Genomic DNA, 20,511 nt, shown 5'->3' with positions numbered 1-20,511 from the left:
ACCTACTTAAATACATTTAGAGAACTAAAGCAATGGTAATGGTTTTGGTCTAGAAGGTCCCCCACGTCTCATGTTTGGAGGTGCTGCCTGGTCAGAAATAGCGGGGACTGGGCTTATGACTCGGAAGTGTGCATCCTTGTGCCTGACTCCTCCCTTCTCTCTCTGCTTCCTGACTGCCATGAGGTGAGCAGCTTTTCTCCATCAAGCCCTTCTATCCTGTGGTATCTTCCTACGAACCACAGACCATGAACTGAATCCACTGAAACTGAGAACCAAAATAAACTTCTCCTCCTTTAAGTGGTGGGTGTTGGGTATTTTGTCTCAGGGTCAGGAAAGTAGCTAAGAGAGCAAAGTATTAGAATGATGTTTCCCCATGTAGAGAAAAATCAAAAAAGTGATGACAGTTATTTAAAAGGAACAAAATAAAATTCTACATGTGCTGCCAAGGTGTCTGACATTTTCGCGAAAAATGTCCCCTAATTGTGAGTTTTGTGGATGAAAAGAACAAAGAAGAATTTGGAAGACAGCAACTTTTAAAAATGAAGCATGTCTGAGTGCTGAGCCCACTTGGCAGGGGTCGCATTTTGTAGGACCTCATGGATGATATAAGGGTTTCTCACCTGGCTGTAGGAATTCAGCATCTTGTACGTATGAGGCACTCAGTAATTATTGCTAAGAGACACCATCCTTCATGGAAGCAGTTAGAGAGAGAACATCACGGAGAAGTTAATAGAGTGAGAGTGTTACCAAACCAGGCTCATCATGGAAATGGGTTTTGTGGGCTGGGGATTTACCTCAGTGGTGCCACCACCTGCCTCGCAACAGCAAGGTCCGAGTTCGATCCCTGTTCGATACCAAAAAAAAGGGTTTTGCAAAAGAGAAAGAGTTGATTCACAAGGCAGCCAAATATGGAGGCAAGAGTACCAAGTCCTAAATGACCTCCCTGGAGGATAGAGTTTGGAGCTATACCCAAGCAAGGACTCCCGTCTTAAATTATGGAGAAAGGTAATTGGAGGTGAAGTCACCCATGGTCTGTGCATGGTTCTTCATGGGACTCAAGTTTCAGAAGACTGGCATTGGTGTGATCTCAGCGTGGGGTTTTTGGCCTCCTGACGTCCAAAGGTCACCCGTGCAGGTCCAGGGAAAGAGTTTGTTTCACAAAAGTGGGTGTCAAGTGCCTGAAAAGTAACCTCCACAACTCATATCATCATGACTGCAGATCAGAAGTGTTATCTACAGCAAAGCTAGTTGAGGGCTAATAATTTATTGCTCAGAACTAGTGATTTTTTTTTTTTTGGTACCGCCGATCAAACTCAGGACTTTGCACTTGTGAGGCAGATGTGGTGCCACTGAGCTAAATCCCCGGCCCCAGAACTAGTGATTTTGAAAGTCAACTAAAAATAAGTAGCTGAAAGCAAGGAGCGCTAAAGGGTTTACTTCAGTTTTCCCTCAGCTTTGGGAGCAGAACAGAGCAGCTTCAACTCTGCTGTCTTTGAGACATTGGTGCCCTACTTTGTGACAGGCAGCAGAACTGCAGGAAGTGGTTTGACCTGACTGAGAATGAGTCACACTCACTTTGGAGGAGAGGAAGACACCTGTGGGAACTGCTCATTCTGTGCTGAGTGTAAAACCCTAAAGCTCAGAATCAAGGCTGGCAGGAAGCCACATGCCCAGTACATGCCCAGTATGTGGTCCCTCCTAAGAGAGGGCCTGTCAGCTAGGCAGAGTGTTTGGGGACAGTAATCTTTTTGGGCTTGGAAAGATCCCTCCTCTTGGGAATCCTGTAACTGGCATGGTGATTTGGAAACATGTTTGCATATCCTTTGACATTCTTCTGGCCACAGAGTGCCCCATCTCCAGAGCCCAAGTGCCATGTGGCTGTGTATGCCCTCGGCCTTGGAACACTTGCTTTGTGTGGAGAGACCAGAGAAACAGAGAGAGGGAGGGAAGAAGGAAAGGAGGAAAAGAGGAAAGGAGGGAGGGAGGGAGGGAGGGAAAGAGAAAGGGAGGGAGGGAGGGACGGAGGGAGAGACAGAGAGAGAAACCTGGGGCTGGTCCCACCCCTTCTGTCCAGTGTCCAGCCCCCCATGACTAAGACAGTGGCAGTCATGTGATGCTGGCTCCAGCTTTGGCAGTGGCTACAGCCTCCTGAGAGGGCCTGGCTGGGCCCAGAGACTCAGAGAGAGGGATCTACTCTGAGGAGGTAGAGCCCACCTCTTCTGTTGGATCTCAGGCAGCTGGTTTACTGATGTCCATGTGGTCACCTCGAGTGACCAGAGGGAGAGAAATCGCACCATTGGCCCAGGATCCACTCCTGACCAGGGCCATATCAAAGTGGGCATTGGTGACCACACCAGTGCCTCTTTGTGGGACATGCGTCCTACCTCACCAAGTCCCCTCATGAGCTCCTGTCCTCCTGACACAGTGAAGATGCCAGCAGTCTCAGTGGCAGCAAAAAGTCAGAGTGCTCCCCAGAAGCTGGGCTCTCTTTTTGCTTTGGGGTAAAATGCTGCATGTTGTGAAGTTTGGCAGATGGGCTGGGTCCCTTGGGGACAGTGTGTTCTGGGGTGTAGGTTTAACTGCAGTGGGAGACTTATGGGAAGCTAGCGACAGAGATGGGAAAAGAGACTCAGTCAGTGGACAGGGATCTGCAGGAAGCACCTTGCCACTGTGACTTGAAAAATGTCTCCCCTGCTGGCTCCTCCACAGTCACCTCTGAGATCTGAGAGCCCAGGCCATGAGGAGTCCTTTGTGCACCTCTGTCCCAGAACAGGGACTTCAATGTGGAGATGTGACCTTATCTGGAGAGTGAACCATTAGCTGGGCTGTTGGGTCGGAGGCTGCAATCTGGGCCCTGAAACTCATTAACTCACGCACTTGCCACAGGAGTCAGTATGCATCATTTCAGAGGACACTGAGAGACAAAAGAGGAAGTGGTGGCTTTCCAACCTGTAGCTGTTTCCCCCAGGCCTCAGAATTTGTGACCTTAATCATGATCCTTGAGTCCAGTCAAGATCCAGACTATAGCACTGGCTGCCACGAGGAGGGAAAGGTAGGGAAAGAACTGGATCAGACTCTCAGGGTGGGCATGGAACCCTGAGGGCTTTCAGCAAAACAGCATGGCCAAGGGAGCAGCCCAGCCACTTTGGAGGGGAGCGGTGAGACAGCCTCCTGTCCCTGTGCAGAGTCACACTGGAAAGGGCCACGGAGGCCAGCAAGGCAGGCTGGGGAGGGACAGTCAGTGGGCAGGAGACGGAGGAGCAGAACCTCAGGCACTGAGAGGAGCAGGGAAAGAGCCCAGTAGGCCTCAGAGAGATTTAGGTGCCCATCCTCTCTTCATTTCAGGGGCTCCAGGGTGGAAACCAACAGATGGCAGGCCTGTGATGGGAATGATTGGGTCTCTGTCAAGTATGTGCAAGGAGAGAGAATGGTTATGGTCTGGATCGAAAATGTCTCCAAAAGGCCATGCTTTGGGGCTTGGTTGGCAGCTGATGGGCTTTGGGGAGGTGATTAGATCAAGAGAACTCTAACCTAATGAGTGGATTAATCCAATGATGAGATCAACATTTTATGGCATTACTGGGAAGTGCCAGAAATAGGAGGTGGGACTGAGTTGAAGAGTGGGGGTCATAGGGAGAAGGACCTTGGGGATGATATCTTTTTCCTTTCCTCTTCTCTGTCTCTCCCCCTCTCTTTCTATTTCCTGGCTGCCATGAATTGAGCAACTTTCCTCCATCACAACCTTCTGCTACGATGTTTCTGTCTGGACACAATGGAGCAGGCTGACCATGGATGAAACCTCTGAAACTGTGAGCCAGTATACACCTTTCCTTCTTTGACTTTCTCAGGGGTTTTGTGACAGAGAAAGAAGGTGACTAGAAGAAGGATGTCCCTGCTTTTGATTGAATTGTGTTTGGGGGACTGTCCACCAGGCTCTGACCTGTTGGGTCCCAGGACTCCAGGGTTCAGGGCTCCTGTACTTGGAGGAGGGGCAGGAACAACCATCCACATTTCCATTGCTAGTTTGCATCTAAGAAACAGAAGCCTGGCCCTGTGCTAATGCTGACTGCTCCTACCATGGACCACACTGTGTGCTTCCCATGTCCTGCCGTGGGGACTCTTGTCTTGTTCCAACTACACTCACATTCCTGTAAAGGACAGGGGGCTTAGCAAGGCTCATATCACTAAGTTTACAGAATGAAGACCATATTAGTCATTTCCAAGGCAGCAGGGAATGGGTGGGAACAATTGCTGTCACTTAGATCTCACAAGGAGTCCCTGAAAAATGACAGACACAAGACAACTTGGAAAGAGGGATGGCTATCCAGTATCCGTCCTGTGACTCGTCCATTGAGTGGTAGCTAGCATGGTTCAAAGCCAGAACGTGTAACGAAACATTTAAAATATGCTTTCCATGCCACCTCATTTTTCAAAAGTGCTGTGTGTTTTACAATGTATATAATACAGACCGACAGCAATTTCTTGTACATAATTCAGGTAGTCCCTGAATTATCATGGTTCAACCTGCCAACTTTTCCACTTTCAGTATAGTAAGTAACAAATTAAAGAAGGTACGCAGCGCTGTTGAAAACAGGCTTTGTGTGAGACCATCTTGACCAGCTGTGGGCTAATGAGCATGTTTGTGATAGGGGCATGAAGCTGGGTGTTCAGTAGGTTAGGCACAGTGAATGCATCTTTGACTTAGGATATGTCCTATTCATGATGGGTGTATTAGGCTATAATCCCATTATAAGTGGAAAAGCATCTGTACATGCACCAATGGAAATAAATGTATGTGGAAGGATTTTCACAATGACGGTATATTCAGAATGAGATGCCTTGTTGGAGGATTATTCTGTCTCCAAGCAAGTGGGGAGTTAATTTTCCAGTCTCTTGCTAGATCCCTTCAGATCACAAGCTGAAGGAAGCTGGGGTCCCATGTGACTTGAAACATGGGGACCTGTGAACAGCTCCCTAGTCTTGCTGTACTAGACAGCTTGTCCCTGAGAGCTTGATCTGTGTCTGCTAATCTCTTTGGTGGCTTCTCTGTGGAATGGCAGTTCCTCATTGGCAGGGGGCACAATGGAAAACATCCAAAAGTCATAGGCTCCTAAAAATATTCTCCTGCAGAGAATGGACCAGACCCAGAAGTCTGTGACACAAGGAGAGTAACTCTGGATGCCCCTGGGCAGGCCTCCGATGCTGCTGGGAACCCTCTGCCCCCAGAGTCCAGGGTTTGGAGGAAGCCAGAAGGGATGAACAGATGCCCCCAAATCTGGGGTTATTTTCCTGCTGACTCAACCACAGGACTCCTGTGGGTCCTGTGCTGTGTAGTTCAGCCTACAATGATTGCATGTTTACTGAACACGTATGGCATTTTTCTTGTGGCTACCCCCTAAATAGTAATGCCTTGGTTCATGAACGCTTCTTTTCACAAACAATTTGGTTCATGACCAGAATTGTGGAATGAATTAAGTTCAAGTTTGTGAACTGAGGCACTATTGTAATATAGTATAACAACTATTTCCATGGCATTTACGTTGTATTAGGTATTATGATTAATGTAGAGATGACTGAAAGTATTAGGAGGGTGTTAAGTTACATGGAAATCCTGTGCTATTTTACACACAGAATTGGAGCACCTGCAGATTTTAGGATCCCTAAACTCCTGGAACCAAACCCTCTGGGGACATGCAGGGAGGACTGGAAATAGTGTCCCCTGTTCAGCCAGCTCATCTCAGAGCCTGACACCTAGACGTGTATTAATGTAGGATGAGAGGTGCTCTGTTCCCCAGGAGGTGTTTCTGTCCCTCATTGAGTTCATGAGAGCAGAACATGGCGGTCACCCTGGTGTGGTGGACTGTGACTCAGGCCTGGTGCTCTATGATGATGACATGAACACTTGGCTAGAGCCATCCATGTCGTGGGCACTTTCCTTGTTCTAGATGGAGGTGATATCACAGTGGGAGGCAGTGCCGTTCTCATGAGGCTATAAACTCCATCCATAGCATTTCCAACTGCACCACAATCCTCTGCCTGATTACTTAGCAGCAGCGTAGATGCTGCTCAGGAGGGGAAGGGCTTATCTTGGTGAGTATATTGAGGACCATATCTTCAGATCTTCCTATTTTCCATGGAGAGAGTCAGAACAGTAGTGACACCTCAGGTGGCTGACAAGACACGGCATCTGCTGCGATCATACTAGGACCTGCTCTAGGCTGGTAGCTTTCTCATTCATGGAGCATTTGTGGCTAAGACTTGGAAGGCTGAGCTTGAGAAGAAGGTCATTGCTATAGAGTGGTAAGTGTCCCCTAAGGTCTACAAATTAAAGGCTTGGTCGCCATGTGACCCATGGTGGTGTAGCCAGGAATTGGTGGAACCTCTAAGATACAGAACTGAGTGTGAATCCTTAGGTCATGAAGATGTGCTCCAGAAGAGGATTGTGGGGCCTTGGCTCCTTCCTCCTTCCTTCTCGTTTACTGGTTCAAGAGGGAAGGTGTTTTCCCCAGCAAATGCACCTGCCATGATATGCTTCCTCAGCACAGGCCCAGAGCAACAGAGTCAAGCGATGATCACAGGCTGAACCCTCCTAAACCAAACCAAAATCAGCCCTTTCTCTTTATGTGAATCATCTCAGGTATTTCACTATAGCAATGAGGAGCTGCCTAGTCTAGTTATGCTGATGATGGGAAGAGTCCTGTGGCTCAGCCAGACCACCTGCCTTGGAGCTGATCCGGTCACACCTGATGTGTCTTGCCTGTGGAACAGGGGCAGCAGTGGTGCTGCCATGGGCAGGTTGGGACCCTCCAAGATGAGACTGATAACAGGTCAGCCCTGGATGGCAGTTTAATGAGAACTGTTCCCTGCCTATAAGGAAATTGAAAAACACCGGGCAGGCCAGAATTGGCCTTGGAAGTGATTCTACCCTGTGATTCTTCACAGTTGCCATCTCCTGTCCTGTGCCTTACAGCTTTGGGGATATTTATAAGAAACTGTCTCTCCCAATTAACTGGGACTTGCCTCCTCTTCCTCCTCCTCTTCCTTCTCTTCCTTTTTCTCCTTCTTTCAAAGCGGAGTCACACTATGTCGCCCAGGCTGATCATGAACTCCTGCACTAAAGCTGTCCTCCCTCCTCAGCCTCTAGGAAACTGGGACTACAGGAACCACTACATCCAGCTTCCTAGCCTTTGATGCCATGGCTGTATTTGTTTTTAATTTGGTTCTTTAATAATTTCTAGAATTCAATTTCCTCTTCTTACCTCATTTTCATTAGGCAATGGTCTTGTGATTTAAAAATAATTAGCAAATAAGAAACTTGTAAGGAAATAATGACAATCACTTATGATCTCCCTCCAGGTACTGGAGGCCAGAACCCAGGCTTCACCAACACCACCATGGATGAAGAACGTGGTGTTTCCTGCTCTCATGTGAAGGAGTGCATGGTGCCCCAGAAGCATGGTGTGGTGTAGCTTAAAACTACACTGAGCAGGCTTTAGATATTATTGACTTGGCTTACGAATTTGGCTATTGATTAAGATTATGAATCACTCCAAGGCCTAAGTGTGAATTGCTAGTTGACCTTTTGGCTGGTGTATAGAGACAGACTTCCCTATGCCAGTGATCACAATTGAGGTCTCAGTGATCCATGGATCACTGTGGCGTCTCTATAGCAAGGAAACACTGCAGCTGAGCAATTATGCCTCTGTGCAACCATTCTCTAAGAGCAAATGTTAGCTAGATAATGCAGGTGGCTTGTTACCTATGACATGCAAGATAGCACGGGTGCCTTGCTAACTGTGACCTGGCCTTCACAAGTATACATAGTTACTGCCTTTTTCCAAGCCCAGCTCGTTAAGGTCATTAGTTCTCCTATTCCCTGCATCTGCCTTCTTGCCCCTTGCCGTGTTGTATAATCACAAATACCGACTAATCCAGTGCCTGTAGTCTTAGCCATGACAGAGCTAAGACCAGATGGTCTTTAGCCAGGAGAGAGCTAAAGGTCAACCCCCCCCCCAGTAATAAACTATCATGCATTCTTTATTTCTTTTCTTTGTATACTATTCTTTCATTCCCTGCAGTCCCTTCATTAGGCAACTGGGCATCCCCAAGTAACTGGTCAGGCTGTCAACCTGACAACTGGTTGGGCTATCAACTGACAGTTTGGGACAGCAGGGATGCACTTTAGTGAGGGTTGGAATGTCTGATTTGAGGTTGGGCTCGAGTAGATGGGGTGATGGTCTGGGTTGATGGTGTAGCCAAGTGGATGATTTGTTGTGAGGATTCATGGACTCTTGGGCAGAAACTTGATGCTTTCTATTGAGGAGCTGATGGGTCTTTCTGGAAGTTGCTGTCAGGAATAATCAAGCTGTTTGTCTTGTCCCAAGCCTCCTGGAATAGCCACTGCTAATGAAAATGGCAGGTAACAAAACCCTGCAAATATAGATGGTGAGTGGGGCACCCCCGGGGTGTGACAGACCAATGGGCCGTTCTCCCAGGATTCGCAGGAACATCTGTTAACATCACGATCCTGCAAGTGTTCCTTCAGATCGCAGTCTACCACAGCTAAAATGAACAGTACTAAAAATAACATTAAAGAGGGAAAGCATGGCTTTCTTCATGCCGTGCTCTACTCAGGCATCTCAGGGTGACATTTCCACGTGGGTCTAGGTCCCCAGGGGAGCCCAAGGCCCCACGTGGCCCCACACTTCCCCCACCAGGCTGGTCTACCCCCGGTCCTGGAACATGTCTCCTCCTTGATTGGCACTGTCTGGCCACTTCATCCTCCCTCCCAGTCCTCACTTCTAGGGTCCTGGGCCAGCCCCATCTTCACCTCTGGGAGCTGAGGCAGCCCAGCCTGTGGGTGATGTCTGGCCGTGAGGCAACCAGATCCTGAGAGCTGTGCCGGCTTCCAGACACAGGAATCTCCAAGAGAGTGGCTCTCACAGTGGGAGGCTCATTCCCTAGGAGCCTGGGAAGAAAGAAAAGGGTGTGTGGAGCCCTGTGTGAATTGGCGTATGCGTATGTCTGTAGTGCAGGGCTAGCTGTGAGTGTGTGTATCTGTGCGTATGATGTGTGTTTAAATTTTAAAACTTTATTACGATAAAGGATACAGTGATATTAATCCAACTCAAAATCCACCCCCTCCCTTTGAACACACTTATCCTGTCATCCTTGGCACTTTCTGAAGCAGTTCTGGAAGTCCTTTTTCATGAGTGTCTTTATTTGTGCTGTCATGGCTGCCTTGATGTCCTGAATCTATTCAACAGGTCTCCCTTTCGTGGTCGTCTTGACTTTGGGGAAGAGCTGGAAGTCGCAGAGTGCTAGAGCCGGTGAATAAAGTGGGTAAGGATGTACATTTTTTTTGGTGCTGGGGATCAAACTCGGGTCCTTGCGCTTGCGCAGCAGGCAGCGAAACCACTGAGCTAAATCCCCAGCCCAAGGATGTACTTTTTTAATGAGCCTGCCTTTCTGTTAGACAGTACCGGGCAGAAACGTTAACAGTATTTTTTAGCACACCTGGTAAAAGCACTCATGAAAGATAAGAACTGCTAATTCAAGCATTCACTGAATTTTGAGCATTGTTTCTACCTCTGTGTGGGAATGTGTGTGAATCTGTGTGCTTGAAGGCTGCTCTGTATGTCCTGGTGTGACTGCTGTGTACGTGTATTCTGTGTGGGGTGTGCTGTGTCTGTGTTTAGGGCTACATTGGGTTTTGTGTGTATTTGTGTCTATGACCCTATGTGCATCTGAGACTTGTTGGATTCATAGATAAAAATAAGTGTAGAATATTTAATCCACATTTTAAGTTTTCCTTTTAGATGAAAATTGCACAAGGGAAGGTAATGGACATCCCAATTTATGTTGAATGTGTTGTGTTGCTGGCAGTTGTCACGTCGCTCACCTGGCACATTTTTGTTCCTGGGGGTCATTTCTGGCCCTGTCCCACATGCCCCAGGTGAGGCTTGGGGGTGTAAAATGCAGCCTGTGTCCCACAGAAATCCACACCCACTCACCGAGGGGCCTCAAATGACCAGCAGGTGGCGACAGGCTCAGGTCAGAAGGGACACCACTTGTCCCTCAGCGCGGGAGAAGGAGGTCCCTAAAGATGTCACCACCTCCCTGGGGCTGAGGATGTCATAAAGGGGTAACTTCAAAGAGCCAGGAGATAAAAGCAGACTCCCGAGGAGCCCTGAATCCAGGGGAAGCTGAGTGAAGGGGGACAGGGCTGGAAGGAGGGGATCTGAGACTTGTCCCCCAGGGTCCCAGCAGGTGGGCCTCTGGGGAGCGGGAGGCATGGCACAGGATCTCAATGGGGAGGCAGCCACGTGAAGTTCTTCAAAACACCACTGTTTCTACAATTTAATATTACTATTGCAGAAGAAAGAGAAAATCAGGAGCAAAACAAAGCCAACAAACCGCCGAGTCACCTGGTTGAAGTCCTGAGGGTACGCTGATCTCATCAGAGAGAGGACAGTTTTAAAATAGGATTCTCAGAGTGAGCATGGGGCAAGAAGCCAGGATTCAGGATGTGGAGTAGCTAAGCAGTTACAGTGCAACCAAAGCTGATGGGTTACACAGGAGTTTAAACAGGCCAGACAAAATGAGACCAAGTGGCCTCGAAAGACACCCTTTCCTGGTAAGACACACAGGGCCTGTGCCCCCTGCAGAGGGACAGGGCTAGGGACTGCAGCCTATTCCTGTAGTGCTGGTGGCCGAGAGAGGCGAAACTTGCAGGTGACTTTGGCCTGAGAGCTGTGAACCCGTGTGCTCTGGTGCTGCTGGCTTGCCCTCTCCTGGGCTTGAAGGTCCTCAGCTTTCCTGTCCCCTTCATGGGACCAGCTTCCAGACCCTCTAGTTCTACCTATGGAGAAACTGGGGCCCAGACCTCTGCTTCATTGCAGGGATGATGCAAGGCTGTACACAAACTATGGGAAGCATGTAATTCATCATGAGCAATATGAGGACAACCTGCCTATGCGTTTTGGTGTCCTTTGGCTCACCTATAGCCACAGACAACCATTGCCTCCCAGATCTGTAACACCATGTGAAGGCACATGTGTGATGTGAGAATAAAAAGAATTCCCCTCAAGGCCTCTTTCTGAAGTTAAGATGCGGCCAAAGATTTGCTTGCCTATCTGGTATGTGGAGTCTGTTTGGTGGTGGGGAGAGAAATGGGCACAAATCCATCCTGAGTGAAAAGCTGAGTTCTACTGCTGGTGGGGGCCTCAAGGGCCCTCATATAGGACAGTGCCTGACCAAGTTCCCTGACCTGTGTGACAGTGCTGAGCCTGGTGGCACACGCTGCCCTGGCCACACTACCCCAAGGCGGGCCTAGCCCAGCCTGTGGGTGGAGGTGGTGATGAGTGTGCCTGTTAACATGGAGGCAGGAGGCAGGTGCGCAGGGCAGAGCAGGCTAGCACCCGGAGAAGCTCTTCTTCACACCCAGGTACCCTGGAAAACAAACTGACACCTGAAAAATGCTTCTGCAGGCCTTGGCTGGGTAAGGAGGCTTGTGAGTCCCATCCCACACTGCAGTCAACACCTGAGTAAGCAGCATATCCACCTGCTTTCCAGCCCTAAGTAACAGAAATGGAAAACATGCAGAGCACGACAGACTGGTGTGCTGACCAGTCTGTCACCTCCCCTGCCCACCCTACTTGTCAGGAGACAGCAAGTAGGTGCTGCTGGTCAGATGCCTTGGGACAAAGACACAGTTGCCAATCCTCTGGAGAGGAGAATGTGACCAACAGGGATAGAGAACTGTAATGGACAGAGGCTGAGAAAGCTCAGGGTCATCAGGATAGGTGACTTCCTGCAAAACAGACACTGATGCAGCACAGAGGGGAGCCAGGAGACCCCAGCCCTGCCATGGTGTGACGCATGTGCAGCTGCTGAATGAAAGGCTATCAGGTTGTGCAGGTCCAACCAGGGGCCAGAAATGCTCACTGCCAGCCACAGTTGGTCCCTGTAGAAGTAGGCTGGCCAGGAGCTTGGAGGGCCCATGTTCATTCTGCAAAGTTAGGAAATGTTTTCCATTTTCTAACGAAGATTGGTCTCTGATAGTGGTGGATGGAGTTATTTAGATCAACTGTCCCAGAGAGGACAACTAGAAAGGCCCAGAACACGTGAAGTACAGTTCCTGAGGACAGTAGATGAGGAATACCCGGCATCAGAAGGAGCCCAGGCTGCTTCAAGGTCTGCCTATCCCCTAGGGCTCTGCTGAGCCCAGAGTCAGCAGTGTCCAGGGCTGGGCAGAGGCAGGTGGGGCACAGCGAAGGACCCGGATAGGTTCACCTCAGAAGTCAGGTGAGGCCTCCACACCCACTGCCCAGTCCTGTCACCTGCAAGGAACACGCAGACAGCAGGTGCACGCTGACTCAGCCACGTGCTTCGTGCTAGGGACACAGTCCACACAAACTAGCAGTGCACCAGGCCACACAAAACGGAAGGACGGATGCAGTGAACTCTGCTCACCATTTTGGTGCTGCCTCGTGAGCCACGACATGCATAGCTTTTACTGATACAAAGTTTGGCTTATTTCACTTTTCTTTTTTCACATTTTCCTCCTTTATTCCTGTATTTTTAAATTGTTTTAAATTACAATTCTTTTTCTGGTTTGTTTTTTGAGAAAGGCTCCCACTTCCTTGCCCATGTCTGTGTCCTTGCTAAAACATAGATGGCAAATGGATAAGCATCACTTTCAAAAGCGTCTTAGAATTTGCACATTCCTTCGCTTTCTCAGATTTGATGAGCTCACTGTGAGTCACAGTGTGAGGTGGGCACCATCCTCGCTGACAGAGGAGAATGTTCGAGTTGTCACTATGGAGAGACCATAGTGCCCTGCTCCTTGGTGGAGTGGGACGGGGCTCCATCTGGTACCCAGGCTGTCCCTTAGGCCTTAAAGTTCAAGCTTCAGGAAATCAAACTGAAGCCAGGCTTTAACTGTATGGATCCACCCAGAATGAGATAAATGCTCACACACAGCAAGAGCTTGATGGGTGCCATGCTTTGCAAGAAAGACTCTCAGGCTGGGAAGTGGGTCTGTGATTGCAATGGACCACGAGTGAAGGGCCAGGAGGCGGTCGGGCAGGAATTTCCATTGACCGTTTTGTGTTCCCCTCACCCTCCTGTGTTACAAGCGCACTAGGTCCTTGTGCTCCAGTCTCTTCTGCAGGGTGGGAACAGGTGATGCTAGCCAAGATGGCCTTGCATTTGTGTGTGTGTGTGTGTGTGTGTGTGTGTGATGTGCAGCGTGTGTGTACTGTGCATGGTATAGTGTATGCATATGTGTATACTGTGGAGTGTATGTGTGTGTGTTATGTGTGGTATTTGTGGTTCATGCTTTGATATATGTGTGGCTTGTGGCCCATGTGATTTGGTGTATGTAGTATGATGTATGTGTGAATGTGCTGTTTACTGTGTATATGTGTATAGTGTGTGTATATTTAGGCTGATGTATGCATGCAATGTGTGTGTATATATGTGGTATGTATAGTGTATAATGCATACATGGTGTGGTGTGACTATATATGTACATGGAATGTATGCAGTGCGTGTATGCGTGGTATATGTGCTGTGTGGTGTGCATATACATTGTACTTCTGTGGTTTGGTATGTGTGTATATGTGTGTGGTATGTGCATGTGGTTTGGTGCGTATATATTTGTGTGGCATGTGTTATGGCATGTATATATGATTTTGTGTAGGTATGTGTATGTGTGGTCGTAAGTATGGTGTGTATATGGTTTAGCATGTGTACATGTCTGTGTGTTAGGGTATGTGTGTGGTATGTTTATGGTCTGTGTATATGTGTGTGATATATATGCATGCTGTCTGATGTGTGCCTACGTATGTATATAGTATCCCTTAGGGTTTGTGTGTATTTAGTTTGGTGTGTGTGTGTGTGTGTGCTGTGTATATGTGTTTTGGTGTATTTGTGTGTGTACAGTATGGTGTTTCCATGTGCATGTGTGTACGTGTGTGTATGTGTGTGTGTCCCGAGCTCCCTGCAGGGATACTGGCCTGCGCTTGCTGAGGAGGGTGACCCAGGAGGAGGCTGTGCCCTGCATGGTGGCGTCTCACAGTTGAAGGCTCCCTCTGGGGCTGAAGTCCCTGGGAGGAGAGGGCCCGCCTGCAGAGCCCCAGCTGAGACTTCTCCTGCTCACGCCGCCTTGGGCGCTTTCCTGGCCCCTGCCTTTTCCCATCACCCCCTCCTCTCTGTTAGAGCAGATCTTCCTCAGATGCTGTCTCCCCACCTTGCCTTGCCCTCGGCCTTCTCTTCTCTGTTTTGGGGAGAAAGAGAAGACACTGTGAACAAATCCAAGCTGAAGTGGACACCAATAATTGCTGGAAAGCTGGCTCTGGGGTCCTGCATGTCTCTGGCACAGCATCCTGGCCTGGAGCGGGGTCCTCAGGAGAGGGGCATTCTGCCCGGTGTCCTCATGGCCCAGCCTCAGCGGGTGGGTGGGTGCAGGCCCGTGTGACTGTGGGCTCCACACACCCACGTGGCTGTGAGCAGAGCTTGGGCGTGCAAAGAAAGTGGGCAGTGCGCTGGAGATGTGCTTCCTGTGTTTCCTGCCATGCTCTGCCTGGGGCACTTCTTGCTGGGAATTCTTGGTGTTAAGAGTTTTCCTTCAGGATTTCTGTATTGAAACATCAAAAAATGAACCTTGTCACATTTGTTACATATAGATAGTTTTGTTTTTTCCTATATCTTCTAACTTTATTTCTTATGTGTCCAGATAAACATAAGCATTTTTCACTGTCAAGTATCTATCATGTTCCTTCATTTTTTCTTTGCATTGCTTTTGTGCTTAACTTTTTTCCATATTGGAATTAGTTAACTATTAACCTTTTTGCTCTTATTTAATGGATTTTGTGGTGTGGCTAATATACAACTAGGTTTATTTTGATGAGTGCAAAATGAGACAAGATTTAAGTTAAATCACTTTCCTTAAAAACTTAGTCAAAAATTCCCAATACTACTTATTAAATAATCCATTCTTTTTTCTAAAAGACAATTTTATTGAATTATAATTTATATACAATAAAACTCCCATATTTTCAGTGTACCATTCAGTAAATTTTAGTAAATATAGTTATGCAGCCACCTCCACGGTCCAGTTTTAGAACATTTTCATTCTTCCCACATCATAACATATATCCATTTGCCTCAAAACCTTGATGGTAATTTGCCCAGCAACTCCAGGCAACCACTGATCTGCTTTCTGTCTCTACAGATCTGTCCTTTGTACACAATTCCTATTAATGGAAACATACAGTAGGTGGTCTTTTTCACCTTTTTCACTTAGTATCATGTTTTTTTGAAATTCGCCCATCTTGTAGCATCTTTTAGTAGCTTTGTTTCTTTTCATTGGTGAATAATATTCCATTGCATGGATATACCAGTTTATTTCAGTTGATGGATGTTTGAATGCTTTCCACCTTTTGGCTGTTATTTAATGTTACTATGAACATTGCCATATAAATCTTTGTGGTGATGAATATGTTTTTATTTTTCTAGGGTAGATTCCTAGGAGTGAAATTCCTGGATCAGGTAGTAAGTTCATTTTTAACATAAAAAACCTACCCAACTGTTGGCCATGGTAGCTGTACCATTTTACATTCTCATCACCCATGGATGAAGGTTTCATTTGCTTCACCACTCCTTGCTAATGTCTGTCTTTTTAAAAAAAATCATACCTGTTTGTATTTTAGATACTGTATATGCCAGTCATTATTCAGGGTTCTACTTTAAGAGGGACTATGATTTCCTTCCTTCCTCAGCAAGGGAAACCTCTTTCCATACCTAATGCATTCTTTTCTTAGGTCCCAGTCACTTCCATGAAACTGATTTTCCTTAAAATGCAAGAGAAAATTAATCATTTATTTTCCATTTCTTGTCCAGTGCCTGGAAATCATTTGAACTTAGAGTGAAGGAAATTTGGAGTTTGTCCTTTGAGCTTTGTGGTTGCTCTGTACCTGTCAAATCCTTGAGACCCCTGACTCTGAAACCCCCAAGGTCCCTTTTCATATATGCTGAGTAAGGCTTTTCTCCATGTTAATCATTCAGGATGTTCTTCTTCAACCACTTTTCTCTATGACCTTTACCCCAGCTTTGAGGTACTTCTGGAACACCAGGCTGCCCCTGCCAGTAAGCGCGAGCCCAGGAGGCAGAAAGCTGATCTGGGTGAGGGCCCATAGTGTGCCTGCCAGTCTGTCCACCATGCCAACTTTTTGAGCCCTGCTGGCTTTTCCGCTTCTGCTCAGCACCCTGGGGCTTGCCTGGTCACTGTGTCCTTGAAAATACTGGGTTTTTCCACTGTGCAGGATGGAATTTTTCATTGTATGGAGTTCCTCCTGCACAGACTGTTTTGCCACCTGACTGGAAGAATCAGACAAGGGGAACAAGAAAAGAACTCCCCAGGTCAGGTGACTATTGCCAGTGGCTGTTTCTGGCTCAGCCATCTCTCCAGGACATGCAAGTGTCTGACCCTGGTGTACAGAACAGAGCAGTACCAAGAAGGCGCAGACAACTGCACAAACTGATGCTAATTTCTGCCACAATCTGGTGGAGACCAGGCAGACAGACAAAATGAGTATAGGCTATTAACCAAGACACTGAGGCTGAGTTTCCTGAATTAGAGTGCAGTGGCCTCCCCAGGGACATGATGTTCTCCTCCTGAAGACCCTGAGGGTAGCTTTGGGCTCACAGGAAGAATTTTATAGTATACTTGGAATCCTTTCTTCTTAAAAAAACTATTTTATTATATCTGGGTATGCTAGCCAGCTATCCATTGCTGTAACAAACACCTGTGGCAATAAATAAGCTTAAAAAGAGGAAAGGTTTGTTTTGGCCTACAGTTTTGGAATTTTCAGTCCATGATCAGTGGCCCTATTGCTTTTTGGCCCATGGTGAGAAGGATAGCATAGCAGGATACACGGTAGAGGAATTCCTACCTCAGAGAGGCTGGGATGCAAAGAAAGAGGGAAGGGAAGGGCAGGAACCTAGCATCTCCTTCCAGGCTGATCCCCAGGGATGTCACTTCCTCCCATGAGGCGCCACCTCCAGAATGTTCTACTACCTCCAAATAGTGCCAGTGCTGGGGACAAAGCCCTCCACATATGGCCTTTCAGGGGACGTGCAACTTCCAAATAATAGCACTGGGTGACATTTTTTATAGTGACATTTTCAAGCACAAACGTATTAAGAGACCTCTGAGCTGTGTCCTTGGGGTTTGATAAAACCCTTATCTCTGTTGCTTACACATTTACCACTGAAGATGCCTGAGGCAGGCTACATTTTGGAATTTTGAGCTCTATCCAGAAAACTTGCTATACGAATTTAAAAAAATTTTTTTTACATAGGTCTTACTATGTAGTTCAGGCTGGCCTTGAACTCAGTGTGTAGCCCAGGCTGGCTATCTTCCTGCCTCAGCCTCCCAAGTGCTGGAATTACAGGCATGTGCCACCATGCCCGGCTCAAAATTTTGATGATTTTTCTTAGATCCTTTTGCCTAGAAAAACCATATTATTCATAAGATTGGTTGTTTTATTTTCTCCCTTTCCAACTTTTGTTTTTTACCTTCTTTCCTTGCTCTCCAATGGGTCTACCCTTCTGTACTGTATTGATCAGTTCCATTGAGACCAGTGTCTCAGTCCCCAGGGAAACTCAGACTACTGAACATCAACTCAGATGTTTGGGTTTCTCTGTGCCTGAGGAAGAATCTGTTCTATTTCGGATTTTCTAAAGTGTCTAAAAAGTCCTGAGTAGGTGGACATTTATCATATACTTTTCTGCATTTGTTGAGATGACTTTATATGATTCAGAAATTTCTCATCCTATTAATGTGACAAGATATTTTAATTTCTCATATATTGCTATTCAGCCAACTTTGCATTCTTGGAGTAAATTCAATTTGATTAGGACGTATTATCCTTGTTTTATATACTGCTAGAATTAGGTTACTAATAACATGGTATCTGGGATTTTTGTGACTTTGTTCATATAAGAGATCAATCTATAATTTCTCTTTTTTTTGAGTTTTGGTGATACAGTGCTTTTTTTAGAAAAAGATAAACACCACTGATTCTAAGATATTTTTTCTTTCAAATGGCACACTAAATAGACAAAGTAGTCCAGGATAATAGATGTATTTATACACTGAATACAAAATAAATACAAAATATTTAGAAAACTCAGTTATCCATTGATTCATTTTGCATTTCCACTGTTCATCTTCTGTTTCAATTTTCTTTGCCTTTTGAAAATCCTTTTTTTCCTTGTTTTCAAATTGACTTTTGGCTCTGGTTTTACCCACTGTATTTCTATCGGTTTTTCCTCATCTTCAGTGGGATCGTGTGGAAGAACAGTCTTTGGCTCTTTCTTTCTCAGTTTCTGCACATCTTTACTCACTGTTTCTCTTTGTATTTTGCAGCTGTGATGGATCTTATGATACGCTGATGCGTGTTTGGTGACTGGTAGTGAGGATTTTCATATAAAGTTGGTCCTCCAAAACTTCCCTGAAAAATCTTTATCAGATTTAAGACAAAATGAGGTCCTATTTCTACAAGGTAAGCATCTTCATCTATGACCTGAAAGTTCCAAAATCATATCCTATTATCCAAAATGGTGAAAGTAAATACATGTTTCACAAATGGATGGCTTTTGGGATGATATCATGGCGTACTAAAAATCTGAATTAAGAGTTCTTTTAACAAAGCATAATGTGGCAATTCAACAAAAGCAGGGTCAAAAGACAAAATTGGCTGAGAATCTTTCAAATAGTTCCAGTCATCTTCAGTTCTGCTAGGGTGTGAATATTTTGAACAAGGAATTTGGCAGAAGGCCCGTGAGGTGAATTCGAAAGCCACATACAAAGATTTTGTTTTTTCTTAGCTTCAAAATAGATGCATTTATTGCAGTTTTTCATTTCACAGACCTCACTAATCACAAAGAATTTATCTTTATGATCCATTTTAGTATCTGCTTTAGAATGAGGCGTCAACGTTCTCAAGTCTTGCATACATGTCTTGTTCTGAAATTTGTTCCTCTGGAAGAAAAGATGAGAATTCGTTCCTCATTTTTCCACTTGCCCCTGCAAATGGGGCCTGGGATATGGTCCTTCTCTGCTTCCTCCATCTCTTCTGGCATCACCGATGACTTAGCTGGAGGCTCGGCCTCTTTTTGTTTCTTTTTGGCTTCTTCCCCGAAACCGGCCAGTCCCCGTGCTGCTTCCTCTCAGTTGCCGCCATCTTGCCTCACCACCTTCCCTCTTGACCTAATTTCCCTTTCTTTTAATGTCCTCAGTGGGTTTGGGGATTGTCATGACACAGGCCTTATGAACTAAGTTAGGAATTGTTTCCTCTTTTGGCATTTTCTAGAGCATACTGTCCCTAAAATTGGTAGAATTCACTTGTGAAGCCATCCAGGAAGAATATTTTTTTTTGAGTAGGTCTTGGGGTATGGATATAAAAGATATAAGGCTATTTGTGTTTTATTTCTATGTGTGTCTGTTTTGGTTGAATTTCTTTTCTGTTTATGTTTGTGTCTTTTATCTATAATTTAAGTTCTTTGGCACTAAAGCTGTTCAAAGATCCTTGTATTGGTTTCTCACAAGCTGTCGCTTGCTCCTAGACAGGTCAGATTCTGTCTGATTCTCCAAGGCCACCAGAAGAATCTCCTAATGGGTGTGGGAGGGAGTCCTAGGTATTACACCCCAATCACAGAAGGACATATGAGAAGATAAAAAGTAAAGTGGCTGCAGAATGGTCAAAAGAGAACAAAGCTTCTCTGAGTCTTAGATATTTTGCTGATAGAGACAAGATGCCACACAGACATTGTGCTGAGACCTGAATCTGCCAAAGAGAACAATTTTCTGGAATCTAACAACACCTTGCTAGGTTTGAGGAACACTGGATTAGCCAGTTTGCCTATCTACCTGGATACTCCAGTGGATGGATAGGACTTAGGACACCCTAGTTGTGTCAGTTTCTAGCCATTGAATTTAACCTCAGGCCTGCTGATGCTGGGTTGGGGTGTAGCTGAGTGTAGAGCACTTGCTGAGCATGTGTGAGGCCCTGGATTTGGTAGCCAGCTCTGCAAAAGAAAAAAGAAAAAAACAATTGATGCTTATCTTCCCTGAAAGAATGCTCCTTTTGTTATGGGAGGGCTCCCCCATCTGCCCAGTTTCTAAAGGAGCCTCTGTTCTCCTGATAGTAGATCTACTGTGCATCCAAACATGGCTATCTTTGCTTTTATCTCAGCCTCATTTATGACTACTTGGCCTACACTCCCATGGCCATGCTCAAAAGGAAGGGATGGCACAGGTGTGGTCACTGGGAATCCACAGCAGGGATCTCAGGGAACAGCACTTTGAGTACCACTCTCCCAGCACTTTGCATTGCTGAGATGGGATGTCCGTGACCTATACAATAATCTCTTTGGAAATATATTCTGGAAATGCTCCCCACGAGTGCTCCCTAAAGGGTACTAACATGCTGAGCAGAGTGT

The 20,511-nt window shown here is 46.3% G+C and overlaps 1 long non-coding RNA gene and 1 pseudogene across 1 annotated transcript in view; both read right to left on the bottom strand.

Annotated features, from left to right (window-relative positions):
* Positions 1-13,328: 13,328 nt before the first annotated feature.
* The window catches only part of LOC147829420 (uncharacterized), a 64,645-nt gene continuing 57,462 nt past the window's right edge, over positions 13,329-20,511 (bottom strand). The window contains exon 2 of the long non-coding RNA XR_015449220.1: positions 13,329-14,641. This is a non-coding gene — a long non-coding RNA (uncharacterized LOC147829420). The remainder of the gene's footprint in view (positions 14,642-20,511) is intronic.
* Positions 18,214-19,542, bottom strand: LOC101711679 (ribosome biogenesis protein BRX1 homolog pseudogene; annotated as a pseudogene).

This window comes from Heterocephalus glaber, unplaced genomic scaffold (genome assembly GCF_053883595.1).
Source record: "Heterocephalus glaber isolate CG9 unplaced genomic scaffold, H.glaber_assembly_v1.0 deba00000621, whole genome shotgun sequence".
NCBI classification, from domain to species: domain Eukaryota; kingdom Metazoa; phylum Chordata; class Mammalia; order Rodentia; family Bathyergidae; genus Heterocephalus; species Heterocephalus glaber.
Note: the sequence above shows the minus strand (reverse complement) of the source record. Positions and strands in the feature narration are given on the sequence as shown.